The sequence below is a fragment of the Lithobates pipiens genome, unplaced genomic scaffold (genome assembly GCF_037356315.1).
Source record: "Lithobates pipiens isolate NorthernLeopardFrog02 unplaced genomic scaffold, aLitPip1_a1.2 Scaffold_3, whole genome shotgun sequence".
NCBI lineage: Eukaryota > Metazoa > Chordata > Amphibia > Anura > Ranidae > Lithobates > Lithobates pipiens.
Genome location: NW_027507790.1, coordinates 107,914,099 through 107,929,044, shown reverse-complemented (window position 1 = coordinate 107,929,044; position 14,946 = coordinate 107,914,099). Strand labels below are relative to the sequence as shown.

At 41.8% G+C, this 14,946-nt stretch overlaps 1 protein-coding gene across 5 annotated transcripts in view; it reads right to left on the bottom strand.

Annotated features, from left to right (window-relative positions):
• Positions 1–14,946, bottom strand: part of MARCHF3 (membrane associated ring-CH-type finger 3) — a 293,810-nt gene that overhangs the window by 143,353 nt on the left and 135,511 nt on the right. Inside the window, exon 1 of one of the 5 annotated variants that reach the window (XM_077462159.1) lies at positions 6,598–6,621. The exons of the other annotated variants lie outside the window; for them this stretch is intronic. The gene's annotated coding sequence lies outside the window, so the exon portion shown is untranslated. Of the gene's footprint in view, positions 1–6,597; positions 6,622–14,946 lie in introns of those variants that run through there. 5 annotated transcript variants of the gene reach the window in all.

Sequence of the window (14,946 nt, the reverse complement as noted above, 5' to 3'; positions counted from 1 at the left end):
AATCTAGGATGGAAAAGGACCTGGTGGTCCTAGTAGATGACAGGCTCAGCATTGTCATGCAAAGCAAAGCTGCTGCTAACAAAGCAAACAGAATATCGGCATACATTAAAAAGGGGAATCATTCCAAAGATAAAACAATAATTCTCCCGCTCTACGAGGCTGGTTCGGCCGCACCTAGAGTATGCTGTCCAGTTCTGGGTACCAGTCCTCAGGAAGGATGTACTCGAAATGGAGCAAGTACAAAACAGGGCAACAAAGCTAATAAAGGGTCTGGAGGATATTAGTTATGAGGAAAGGTTGCGAGCACTGAACTTATTCTCTCTGGAGAAGAGAGGCTTGAGAGGGCATACGATTTCAATATACAAATATTGTACTGGTGACCCCACAATAGGGATAAAACTTTTGCGGAAGGGAGTTTAACAAGACACATGGCCACTCATTAAAACTAGAAGAAAAGAGATTTAACCTTAAACTACGTAGAGCAGTGGTCATCAACCCTGTCCTCAGGGCCCACTAACAGACCAGGTTTTAAAGCGGAGGTCCACCCTAAAGTGGACCTTCCGCTCATCGGAACCCTCCCCCCCTCCGGTGCCACAATCGGCACCTTTCAGGGGGGAGGGGGGTGCAGTTACCTGGATAATCCAGGTAACTGCACCCACTTCCGGGATAGCTCTCTGCGGAAAGGGGCGTAACTTACGCCCCTTTCCGCAAGTGCCCGCCCCTTCCCGCAAGTGCCCCGCTGCCTGCTGGGAAACACACAGATCCCAGAGGCAGCGGGGAGCGTCCTTATTGCGCAGCGCGATTCGCGCATGCGCAGTAGGGAACCGGGAAATGAAGCCGAAAGGCTCCATTTCCTGATTCCCATACCCAAGATGGCGGCGGCAGGACCCGACAGACGACCTAGAGATCGGCTTCGGGTGCCGACATCGCGGGCGCGCTGGACAGGTAAGTGTCACTATTTTAAAAGTCAGCAGCTGCAGTATTTGTAGCTGCTGGCTTTTAAAAAAAAAAACGCGGAGTCCCGGTGGACTCCCGCTTTAAGTATTACCTTGAGGGAGATGCAGACTAGAATACTGCAATCACTGAGCAGCAAATTATATCACCTGTGATGTATTTCAGTTATCTTGCAAACCTGGCCTGTAAGTGGGCCCTGGGGACAGGATTGATGACCACTGACGTAGAGGGTTCTTTACTGTAAGAGCGGCAAGGATGTGGAATTCCCTTTCCACAGGCAGTGGTCTCAGTGGGGGGCATCAATAGTTTCAAGAAATTATTAGATAAGCACCTGAATGACCGCAAAATACAGGGATATAAAATGTAATAATGACAATCACACACTTAGGTTGGACTTGATGGACTTGTGTCTTTTTTCAACCTCACCTACTATGTAAGTTTTCCTGTTCAATATCTGTCTTCCCCTATTGAGTTTGCTTATTCTCTTTTCCTTCTTGCCCTCGCCTTCTAATTTCTGTGAGGTTATGCCTTTTTCTTTCTATTGGAAAATGTGTTTGTTTTACACCAGCCTCTGGGTGGTTTTACACTGTTGCATTCTTTGCCAGGCTACTGTAGTTTTTTTGTTGACTGCTCTGTACCTTGCATATGGTTTTACTTTATTATAGATTTGTGTTACAGTTTATGATTATTGTAACCTAGATCAATGCTGGATTTGCATTGTCTTGCTGGTGCAAACAATAAAACTTCAAATGATAAAAAAAAAAAAAATACCTAAAAAGACTCACAAGTAAGACAGATCTACTTCTCTTGTGCAAGACTGTAAAGGCAATATCTCTTTTTCAGCTAATGTTAGGCCAGAGGGGTTGATTTACTAAGGGCAAATAGACTGTGCACTTTGCAGTTACTCCAGACCTTAGTAAGTGAGGTAAAGCTTCACTTTGCAAAAAGTACCCAATCACATGCAAGAAAATAAAAAAATAAATTTTTGCTTGCACATGATTGGATAATGGCAGTCAACAGAGCTCATACTCTTTTACTGAGCTCTGAAGCAACTGCTCTTGCAGAGTGCAACCGCACAGTATTTGCCTTCAGCAAATCAGCCCCAAAGTGTGTGCACATGCTCTAAAGTAGGTGGGCAAAGTAAGCACCGGAATCTGACATATTGTTCATCACAGCCCCATCTTCCACTACTAAAGGACACCTCTTTCCAAAGTCACTACACATTTATAACTTTACACTAACCACAAAGCATGTCTGACAGCAAACGGTTAAAGAAGGTTCAACAAACGAACCTTCCATGCATGCAGATCTAAAAACGAAGAGAAAATAAACAGCTCGGAAACAAAACACATTTAACATAGAAATTACATCTCCAACCCAGCACACAAGCGAAAGGGTCAGAGGTTCGCAAGCCTCAAGAAAAGTAACAAAACGCTAAGCAATCCAATATAAAAGCTTTGGCGTGAAGCCTTATTTGATAGCAAGCTTCAGAGTTTGAGAATCTCTGTAGCACAGGAGACAAAGACGTGTACAGTTTGATTTCCAGTCTTTCTTTGGCCTGTGGACAATATAGAAACACAAGGGAATCCCACGATAGAATTATGTTCCTGGCCTTGAGGAAGGATTAACATTAAACCGATGCACAGCAGGATGCAAGAAAACACTCAGTGAAGAACACCAGGCATTTCTCTTTCAACTAGGTACGTGGAAACATTTAAAAACACTCCGGGCAAAAAACACTGGTAGATGTAGTTATACGAGAATGCTCTAAATTGTTAAAAGCCAGATTAAAAAAAATGTCAACAAGCGGCAATTTATTATAGTAAAAAAAATAAATAAATATGACATAACTAAAAAAAAATACTAGCAGCCATTTCCGATGGAAAGCAGAAGATTTTATGACTGCTGCTCGGGATGTAATATCATGCTGGCTAATTCAATTACAATGTAACAGTTTTAAGTCTAACCATAAGACATTTCATTCTGCCGAACTGTAAATACATGAACCTATTCTGATTTATGAGAAATAAAAACCACTGTACAAAGTGAAACTAGGTAGAAAAAGAGGGATATGTTCTTTTCAATTGCCTATTTGCACGACGCCTGCTGTATTGCTTCCATAAATACTTTGCAGGAGCTTGTCTGGAGCATGCAATTATTAAAATTACTCACAAACCAACCAACACAGACTTTGCATAGACAAAGTCAGGTCTAAAATTCAATTTCAAAAGCTACTTTACCTAATGAGAATATCAGCCATCAGTAGGCCTCTACAAAAAAAATAAAAAAAATAAAATAAAAAAAAAATAAAAAGGACCTTGTTGAGTAGGAACCCTATATTTTCAGTTTCAAGAAAATAAAAACCATCTAATTTGTCAGAGAAAATCTGTGGAACTGCATGAGTGGCTTATGAATAAGTGCAAAGTTGTACCATAATGTGTGTTAGATTTTAAAGTTTATATGAAAGAAGTACACAAAAGGGAGGCATTATATTTGGAGTTAAACTAATGACATGCCTCATAGTGAACTGATTGGTAGGTTTTTCAACCTTCTCTGTTTTCGTGGGATAGTCATTTTTCTGGACCTCCAAAAGGAAGGCTGTAAGAATCAAGAAGTTAGATAATATTCCAAAATAAATCTGCACATAATGTCAGCCATATATGGATCAAAATCTGTCTGATTCAGCAAGGACTGTCAGAATCTTGATGCATATATGGGTTATACACAAATCGATCTATCAATTGACTTGTGTACAACCAGCCGGTCGGGTCTCCCCCCCCCCCCCCCCCCAACGATCAGTGCCTCTGGCTAAAGCCGGCAGCACTGAGTAATACAATAGCACTGCGGGATGGATTCCCTCATCAGCACCAAGTGTGTTGATGGTGGAATTAGCATTTTTTTTATAAACATTTTTTATAAAATATATGGCCTGCCTAAGGCTTATGTCACACCAGAGATCACCAACAGCAGAATCGCTAGGAGAGCACAAAAACAATTCTCCTGCTTCTATGGCATACCTTACTTTCTGGTTAGAGAGATTTTGCTGAGTTTCAATCAGCGAGGGAGAGAATGTTCTATTTAGTGATCCTTTTACTGGGAAGTTGTTACTAGAGACAGGATTGGTAGTCTGACAAGGGGTTGACCAAGCTCAGTATGATTTAGATTTTTCATTCAACCAGCGTTAACCACAGCCACAAAATAGGAGGCTCATCTTGCTGACTTTAAGCAAACGTAAATGCTTCATTAGGTCACAATTTTAGAGTGTATGGCCACCTTAAAATGTCTGTACAGCCAATATTTGTTTAGTTTTGAATAGGATTTAACTTGCCTTTTTCTTTGGCGTTTGTCCCATCAGGGAGATTTACCTCTGCTTCCTGTAATAGAGGCACAATGGGACATCTGAGTAAAGCTCTACAAAATAAGGGGAGGATTTCCCTTCACCTTTAGTAAAAGTTTATGTAAAAGTGTATATTTCTCTTCACTGGGTCTTAGTGACAATGGTCACCAAGACAAATAGTAAGGTTAGATCTCCCCAGTGTAAACACAAAGAGAATTAAAACATGACAGGGGTTCTAACCCTGCTCTACTCTATTCAAACCTAAAGAAAGTACGTTTAGCTATTTTAGACCTGATCTATTTTGTCTCTGGAAGAGAATATTTCTGCTACCTAGCAAATAAGTCTTCTACCCTAACATTTTAAAATGAATTTGCCTACACTTACCCAAATAGATATGGTTTAGAAAAAACACTGTATAAGCATACAAAACACTCCAGCCTAAATGCTTTTCTAATGTTTTGAACATAATAAGAAAGGACTGCAATCTCTGTTACCATTTTTTAAGCATTGGGGAGATATTCCTGTACTTCCTATATGGTCACTAAAGCAGAAGTGAGCAAAATCTTATCAACTAAGCGCAGACAGTAATAAAACTTTTTTTTTTCCCATGTAGAGTGGGCTGGATTTGAGCTTTGATGTATACTTGTCCTCAGGAAATGATAAATGAACTAGAATTATCATGAAACAGAAGCTATATTTGGTTTGTCTAGTAAGAACTCTGATACGCCCTAGCTAATGCAAATACTAAAGTTTCTAAAAGCTGGCGCTTAAACATCCCTTTCAACTTATAATATGGATTGGAATGCTCCAAATAGGTCAGTGAGGGTCTTGTAACGCATTGTAAAAAGGGGAGGTGTGTTTATTTAAACATCATTCTGGAGAAAAGTTAGAATATAGGCAACACTTGACAATGTTTACATACCCAGACATATTGATAACAGTCAATATGATCTGTTACTCATTTGTTAGTCAACATGATCTGATTAGTGTGCCATGAATGTCTAGATGGTCTGCCATTCAATAATGGGGTATATAAAACAGGTATGTTTGGTTAGGGAAACCACAATAGGGATAAAGTCTATACTTGCTTGACAAGACTGGCAATAGAGCTTGGTCTTGGAAAAAAAACTATGGGCCTCCCCATAACAATAAAGAATGTCTCATCTAATCCATATTCCTTTGTTTTGGAGATAAGCTGAAAATAAATAGACAAAAGGTATAAAGTAGTAAGGAATATTGCCATACCCAAATTACGGGGCTTAATTTGACACGGGACATCTTCCTGGGCAGGCGTTTTGACCTGAAATTATACAGGGTCATTTTCAAATACCGATTTGGATGAATTAGTTGTTCTGGATAAAAAATATTCCATTGCTAATAATCTGATACATAGTAAGCCAATGACATTGTCTATTTGGTATGTCAATTATTAGTTTTTGGGCACAATTTTATGGGACAGTTACATAGCTCCAAACTGTCCCTGATTCTGAGAGACTGTCCCCGATTTGGAACAATGTCCCACTTCTCCCCTCATTTTGGCCTGATCTGTAAAGTTGTATATAAAATGCACGGTTTATCTTTCAAATAGTGTTTCACAATGCTAAACCTTTCATCCAAATTCTAACTTGCCAGTAGAAAGGGAATAGAAATGGTTAAAAAAAAAAAACGCACTTGTTGGGGGCATGGGGGCATAAATAGATGTCCCTCGTTCCCATCTCAAAAAAATTGGGAGGTATGCAGTTAATATTATTGGGCCTAGTATTTCATTTTTCTTTGTAATAGTACAGTAGTAGTAGTGGGCAAAGCAAAATGTTCATTTTACTGTTAGGCCTGGGGATGTACTTCGTACTTTCTGGTATTAAACTCATCCTTCCTGCCTACAATGCAGTGATTGGTGTCAGAGCCTCCAATGAGTGCTGTCACATGGTAGCAGTCCTGTGTGGAAACTTACACAAGAATTCCAAGTGGCCTAGCAGCAAATCATGGCAATGGGGGAGTGCAAGAAAGTAAAAAAAAATACATGGGCGTTGGCATCTCTACAGTAAAGTACACCCATTACTTTGCCCATTATGGTCAGCTCTAACACCTAAACAGGCTTAGCAAATTGTATTCAAATAGATATAGAATTCCTAATATAAATCAGGAAACATTCAAGGGCCATGTCTGAGAACCAGTGACTAGAATTACCCATGTGAGAGATCTATCTACATTATAGCAGAAATATGTTCGGAAACAAAAAAATTGCAAGCTGGAAGTTTTTTTTTTAATCACATAAAAGACATACTAGTTTTCTTCTGCAATTTTACCTTACAGTTCGCAATCTTTCTTACAGTGTACAGTGCTTGCATCTGCTGGGTGCTGGAATGAATTAAACATTACAGAATTAGCAAGACCTAATCCTGCTGATGATGGACTTTACTGGCATCCACATGAGACAAGATACAATTTATAAAAACATTTTTTATAATAATTTGTAAATAAAATGTGATAACGCCATGCATCAATGCATGAATTTTAAAATACATCACACAACTCATCACATGATAAAAAAAAGTCCCACTAGGGACCAGACACCTCGAATAATTGTATACTCAAATGTTTGGAAGTAGAGGTATGTGTATTTTCTCATCCACTGGTCAACATGTTTCGCAGATTGTGTAGCTTCCTCAGGACCAACTTATATACAGTATCATATTATATGGTATGGGGGGGGGGGGGTATACGCATCATATAGTACCTGGTGAGCGGACACAGGGGAATGTCCAGGGGTTCCTAGAGTACAAAGAAGTTTCAGCAACACCCAACAGGTCTTGATAGAAGAGGGTGGCTGCGTCAATATAAATGGACCAGCATTCCAACCTTTTAAATTCTATTAACACTGTAAGCTGTAAGTGCCTCTTGACAGCTAGCATTAGTAATGGAACTTCATCCCTAGGGGCAGGCTCCACATAGTCCGCCTTTTGGCGGCAGAGAGACACACAATTCAACAGGCTGTAATGTTCTATTAATACAGATGTGGCACGGGTAGAGGATTCCCCTTTCTCTTGAAATGAATTTAACTCAATTGTGTAGGAAATTTGTTATTCCTCACCAACCAATCAAGATAGCTAAAGACCCCGGACCTGGAAGAAGAGATCAGCACAGACAAGCTCATGAACATCACATCGCTGGAGCACAGGTAAATGTAAGCCGAGCTGTAGGTCGCTTCAATGGAATAACCCCCCTACACTGGCCTGGACCACTGCATAAACTCACTCAATAGAGAGGGAACATCTCACTAGGTCAGCCAATAAGGGAGCATTTTCATATAAAAAAAATAAGAGGTAGGTTAGTGATCTGGTCACTGTCAATAACAGGTGTGACATCTGCCTAATAGAATCTCAATGTTATAAAACAGAAACATCATTCTGAATTAAAGTATTAGTGCAATGACTGTACATTCATTTTGTATTTAATGTCAGAGGCAAAAAACTTTAGTCTCTGAATGGACTGGTATCTCTAGATAAGCAGAAACCAAGCAAGGTTAATATAAATAAAATTTAAACTAGTGCCAAACCATGATACTGTACATCTAGGAGTATATGTGACAGTGCCTCTAACATTTCACTCCTCAACAGAAAACCTAGCTGTGAAAAGTAGAAACTAGCTCTTATTATTGGAACATCCCTATAAAGAGGAGTGCTCAAAAGCTGGATTCACTATATTTTTGCTCTGGCACAGGAGAAAGTGCTGAGGATGCTTAAATGTATTTATTTATGCAGCAATGTGTATCTCCAGTCATGGCTACAGATCAAAACAATTGCTAACAAACTGAAGGGGCAGCTCAAGCCTCTGCATGTCTAAATAAAGACCGGAGTGCTCCAAACTCAGCCTGCATGGGGGAAAAAAAAAGAAGCTCATTTGACAGCCAAGTACGAGATGTAAATAACCAAAGCACAATGTTTACCTGGAGACTTGGCAATCGTATATGGAGGGGTCATTGAATTTCCAAGAGTGCTGTTGCAATTTGAATTTTCTCTTATTTTCTTGGATTTCTGTGCATATTTTAGACACATTGTATAATTCTTATAGCTACAAGCCAAACTTAGCAAAGGAATTCATCATGATAAGCAGAATAAAACAACGGTTTAACATTTTTAGAATTGTTTTCTGCACACCTATAAAGAATATACAACTTTAAAGGGATCCCATCAAGAGAAAAGCATGGGACCTGTCAATGCTTACTTGTTTTTGAACATGTATGGAATTGGGCTTCAGTTCTTAACCTAATCTGCCTACGTGATCAGCAGTCAGTCACTGACCTGGAATCAGAGACAAGGGAGAAAAATTGTTCAAAAAGAGAAACCAGTCTAGGGGCAAGCAGTTCCTGATAATGGGAGTAGAATTCAGTTGGGAGGCCATCCATCCCAGGAGTCTTTCCATCCTGGAGTTGCGAAAGAGCGATCTGTATCTCTTTCAGAATGATAGCAGACTCCAGTCCCTCACTCACCGCAGCATCAAGAGTAGGGAGGGCAACTTTAGCTAGGAAAATATCCAAGTCATCCGAAGTGTAGTCTACCCTAGAGCAGTAAAGAGCCCTGTAAAAGCGAAAGAACCTCTCATTTATACTGCTAGGTGATCTCAGCACTTCCCCACTAAAATCCTTTATACCACTAATGTGGATGACCACGAATTGACCTCTGGCTAACCACGGCAGCAATCGACCATTCTTGTTGCCATATTCCAAAACCCGTTTTGCTGTGTTCAAAAGGGACTTATGCGTCATGTCAACCCTACTTAGAAAGACCTCTCTCAGGGCGAATTTCCAAGCCCCATAAGTACCTTGATCAGGGTTGGCTAGATAAGCAGCCTCCTTCTGTCTGGCCACCTCCTTCAACCCTTCCAGAGACTGCACAGATGCCCTGCGCTCTGCAGCGATACAGGAGATATATCCCCCCCGGACCAAGCCTTAAAAAGGCATCCCTGTACTGTATCGGGGGATCAGTGGTCTCAGCATTGTTCAACCAGTACTAGCAGATACCCTCCTGAAGAGCCTCCTGAAACTTTTTGTTTTCAATCCAATTTTCAATATCTGGACAGCCTCCACAGCCTCTCCCCCAGAGGGCCCAGGGACAACTTCAGCATTATGGGAGCATGGTCTGAAATGTCTCTGGAGTGGGAGGCATAAATTAGATCGGTACAGGAGGGAGTGCGGAAGGTAGAGGAGTGACATGCAAGTTTCCTAGTTGTAGGGTGAAAATGGCACCAGACGTCCATAAGGGCAAAAGTACTGGCCCACTGTGACAAACCGGGGGTCTATCTAGAGACCGAGTGGAGCCTGTCCAGAACTGGGGAGGGGGTCAAATTAAAAAGTCCCCAACTATCAGAACATTATCGATCCTGTAACCTATCACTAGTTGCATGATAGTGGAGAGCAGGACAGAGTCCGCCGGAGCCAACAAATAGATCCCCACTAAGGCACAGAAGCTATCAGGGCATGCATAACAATATACTTTCCCCAGGGTCCTGATATCCCAAAGCGGACATGGAAGCTGGTTAATTATCAGTACACTTACTTCCCTCGAGTAGCTTGAATACATTGAATGGCAATGTGCACCCACCCAGGCTTTTTTAAGTCTCAAAATCTTAGACCCAAGGAGGTGGGTTTCCTGCAGGACACAGATGTGCAGGGAGGACTTCCGTAGAAAATGAAATACTGAAGGAACATTTATGGGCAAAATTAAGTCCCCACACATTCCAAGAAACTATGGATACCAGAGGCATGCTAGTTGGCAAGTACATTAAGAACTGCATGTCACCCACAGTGCACCTATTTCAGCCCTCCAGGGGAGCCCGCAGCAAGGAGATTGTGTTCCATCACAGGACCAGTCACCCCCAACTCGCCAAGCCACTTCAGAACTGTCATCTTGTGTGAGAAAACTCAAACCATACCAGAAAGGAACATAGCATTTAAACTGTGCATCAATGAAAATAAAATAAAAACCCAGCACATATTGCAACAACCTGCCGGCAATGGCTAGCAGCCCATTCCTCCCACCCCACGAGACCCGCTTTAGTCCCAAATAACTTGCCTGAGGGCAAAAAATAACTGGGAGACATGTATCAGATGCAGAGAGGTAGGAATCTCAGCATAGTCTATCATTTGGATCCAAAAAAAGGGAAAACAGGCATAAGAGTTATATTGGAGATGCTGTAATGTAATGTCACCAGAATCGGGTGCTTGGTAATCACCTGGGCTATGCCAGGGGCACATAACTTAGAATTGTTATTCCAACAGAGACCAACAGGTCCGTAAAACTCTGAAGCAATCAGGACCCATGCAATTCAAGGGTCAGCTGACCCCTGCCATGCTATGCAAAGCACGCAGCCGCTGCCATAGGGACCACTGTAACAGAACAAAACCCAGCCAGGAAGAATCCCTAAGTGGTGGTGAGGATTATCAAGGGTGTGAGAGATTTCATTCATCTCAGAGGGGGCAAAGTCTCCAGTCAGCAGCATATCCTGGATATGTAAAAAAAAAAAAAAAAAAAAAAAAAAAAAAAAACAGATTGTCTTCCCATCCACTACTTGCAGCTTAGCTGGAAAAAGCATACTATACTTGATATCTTTGGTGTGTAGGGCTGCTTTAACAGAATCAAATGTCCAGCGGAGCTTCTGGGTCTCTATGGAGAAATCTGGGAACAGTATTATGTGGTTGTTCTGATACACCAGCTTTCCTGCTGCTCTGGCCACTCTAAGCAACTAATCCTGGTCTCCAACGTTCAGAAGGTGCAGAATAAATGTGTGAGGGGGGCCCCCAGCAGGCTTGGCTGTGGTGGCACATGGTGGGACCTCTCAACCGTGAAGTGAGGAGATAGCTGAGCCGCTAGCAACAGGGATCTAAACAGCTCTTCTGCAAACACAGTGGGGTTCTTACCCTCCGGCAGACCAACGATGTTGAGGTTGTTTCGTCTGCATCTGTTCTCAGCATGGTGTTCCAGCACCTTGACCCTGGAGTGCAGGAGCAGAGCGCACCCGAGTTATCCGCCACACTGTCCACAAGAAGGCCGACCCGTGTCTCAGCAGTATTCAGGCAGGAGCGGACTTTGTCTAGATCCTGTGGGACAAGTCCCACATCTAGCTGGACAGCCTCAATTTTAATGGTGAGGGTCATCTGGCATGCCACAATGGCCGCCTGATAGATAGCTAAGACCGCAATGAGCACCAGGATGTCTGGGGTGGATGCATAAGATCCCTCAGGGAGTTCCATCTGGGACGCCATTTTGCCACGTGGCGGCTGGCCACCTCCCTGCTGATTCTCAGGGCTGGCAGTAGCTGTTATTTCCAGGGGGAAACTGAGCTTTTTTCCTCGCCTGCCACGCCCAACGTGCTTAGGAGGCATCCACCGGCCAAGGGTTTAGATCACGAAAGGGAACTCAAGTGTAGAAGGTTGATATCTACTTCAAGAAGTAGGCACATTTTCATTTAAACCAATATAGTAATTTGGTAAGGCTGATATGTGTCCAATTGATTCATGCAGCGTATGAATTTCAGAGACACGTCTACTTTAACAGCACCTGTTGTTGCAAAGAGCAATATGCTGTAATATGCTTGTGAACTGAACAGATTCTGCTTCTTTTACAGGCAATTATTTCCTCTGAGCCGATTTATGATTGCACAACACACAAGGTCGTAAATAGTGAAAATGAGATTGTCAACATTGCTATTTGCTGATACTACATACTTTGCATATTAAGGTCATTCATCTCAAGAAAACAATTTATTTAGTCAATAAACGGAAGTAAACCGGAGACTCCTATCAACTTTTATTTTTTTGGAAAAGAGGAAATGATCTGTTCTGAATTAACCGTTATTTTCCGCTAAAAACATCATTCATAGTTCTATATTTAATGTTCACTGTGTCTGAGGCCGCGTACACACGCGCGGACTGTTCGCCCAACCTTGTCCGCTGAACAGTGTTTGGGCGGACAGTCCGCTCGTGTGTGGGGCTTCAGCGGACAGTTTCAGCGGACAGTTGGCCGAACAAGGTCTTACGGAAATTCCGAAAAACTGTCCGCTGAAACAAGGTTTCAGCGGACTGTTCGCTCGTGTGTAGGCTTGTTCGGCCAACTAAGTCTCGCGCATGCTCAGAAAGGATTTCCACGTCGGAAGGTTGCATTGCAGTGTATAGGACGTCGTATTTTTCGTCCCGTCGTACGTGCCGTTCACGTCATCGCGCACGGTTTCAGCAAACTGTTCGTCCGTCGTGTGTGGCCATGTCCGTCCATGCTAAGTTTGAGCGGACTGTTCGCTCAAACTGTTGGACGGACAAAGTTGGGCCAACAGTCCGCGCGTGTGTACGCGGCCTTACAGAAACAACCAGACAATTGCCAGTTCTCTACTATATAAAAATGTGGTCAAATAAGTGTTTATTTTTTATCACTATTATTATATATGTATTGGCATCTGGCGTTTTGTTTTTGAAGCCCTGAGGACCCAATCCCACCAGAACGCGGTGCAGGAAACTGTTCAATGCGCCTTTCCCGCATCACATTTAAAATGCGCGGTTACACAGAAGCAGAATGTGATTCAGTTGCAGTGCGTATTTTTAAGTAGTGTATGCATGATTTTAGTGCAATGCAGTGTGATCTCAGTCCATTCATTGGGCGCACTGCACTCAAATCAAAAAGGAATTGCCCAGTGCAATTCGTGGTGTGAATCAGTCATTAAAAACTGTGCCTGTTTTAGGTTTGAAAAAATATTAAGAAAAATTAAAAATTAAATGGGTTTGAGAGCGCACTATCATTCTGGGTTTTAGAACTTGTAATTTAACATTGCTGAAAAATAGTTTCCTAATGAGGACACGACTTCCAAGCAATTTGCCTTGCCCAATGAATCATCAAAATAATTGACACATTTTATGGATTAAAAACAAAAAACACAGAGTTAAATCATCATTTAGTGTGTCAGTCTGAGTACTGAAGTGGTCTACAGACAACAGAGGGCAATTGGACAAAGACAAGACGTGACTAGCATAGGAATTATTATTTTGACAATCAGAAGATAGAAGGATTCAACACATCCTCACTCTATCCAAACCTTTATAATAATAATAATACAGGTAGGAGCTGGGCTTCAAAAGTGGACCTGAACGCAAAAAGATTTGCTATGTTATATTCAAATGTGCCTACTGCTTCCTAGCTGTATACCAGCAATGTGAGCTCTCAGGCATGGCTACCTCTGACTGCTAATCTCTGGAGATTTGGAGCAAGATTTGGAGCAAGATTTGGTGATGTCACTAAGGTGCAGTTCACGTTTTTTTTTATTTATTTTTTTGCTGGAGGCTGACATAAGAAGCCCTGCCTCTACCAACATGGCTGCCCCAAACAGGGACATAGTGCACAACAAGGCATGGCAAGTCTGTAAAGGTGAGAGGATTATAGGAAGTGGATATAGGTCTACGTCTAAAAAATACATACATTAATTTCAATTGTGTTTTTTGAACATCTATTTGGAGTTCAGCTTCAAGGGTACAGCTCTGACAAACTGATATTTGAATTAGAAGTGATCACTAGTGAGTTATGAGTGAACATCGGTGTAAGAAATCATTCACTGTGGTTGTATTTTGGAGCATTTGTTACCCAGGGCTCTCCTAGAGGTTGCTGTGAGTTCCCATTGCAGGGACAAGTTTTGCTTGCATTTTCGCTTTACAGCCCACAGTAACCACCGACACCAATGATCTTTTTATAAGTCTGTGTGTGCCATTTTTCCCACTGACCACTAATGTAGGAGGCAGTCTTACAATTTACCAACATAAGGGGGTCTTTGTCTACTAACAATCAAGAGGGGTGTTTCTAGTCACTAGTGTAAGAGGACATTTGTCTACTAACCTTCATAGTAAGAGGGCATTTCTCCATTGACCACAAGGGTAAGGGGCATGCTGCTTCTATTTCATGGCTAATGTTATCATTAGTTTCACTGTAATTTCTACTGAATGACCATTATTGGAAAGGAAAAATGGTCATGTAAATCATGTGTCAAAAAAGGATCTGATTTTGTTATTAAATATGCACTAATTTTTATACTTTGTCTTACTTGTTATCAAATCAACAGCTTATTTATTATGCTAATGTACCCAGAACTGTAGATATATTTAGCAGCGGTTTCCTGAGACCAGAATGTTTCAAGAGTTTCTCCACAGTAAAAAGGTTGAAAAAAGGCAGTCTTGCAGACTTTGTGGCAAAGGTGGGAATGCCGATGGGAAGACCTTACCAATAGTCTGCATATAATCTCAACACTTTTGCTATGCAGGGTAGAGTTTCAATGGCCCTGGTTGCTTTTGTCATAATGAAAAGTAATTGAAAAAGCCAGGGATGAGAATAATATTTAAAACAAATATTTTTGCAGTCTGACTCTTTAAAAGAGAAGTATGGGAATAATGGGAATTTTTTTTTTTTTTTTAATCATACTTACCTAGGTGGATGCAGTATTGGTCTGATACTACATCCGTCTCCCGTCGGCTCTAACGAGTGATCAAGCAACAGCAAACGCTCAGTTCTCACAGCTCCCTGAGCAGAGAGCTGGTAACTGTCAGTCAGCAGCTCTCTGTTCTGCCCCCCCCCCCCCCGCGCTCACTGGAGCGCTGGGTTGTGGAGGGGACAGGAGCACATTGGCTC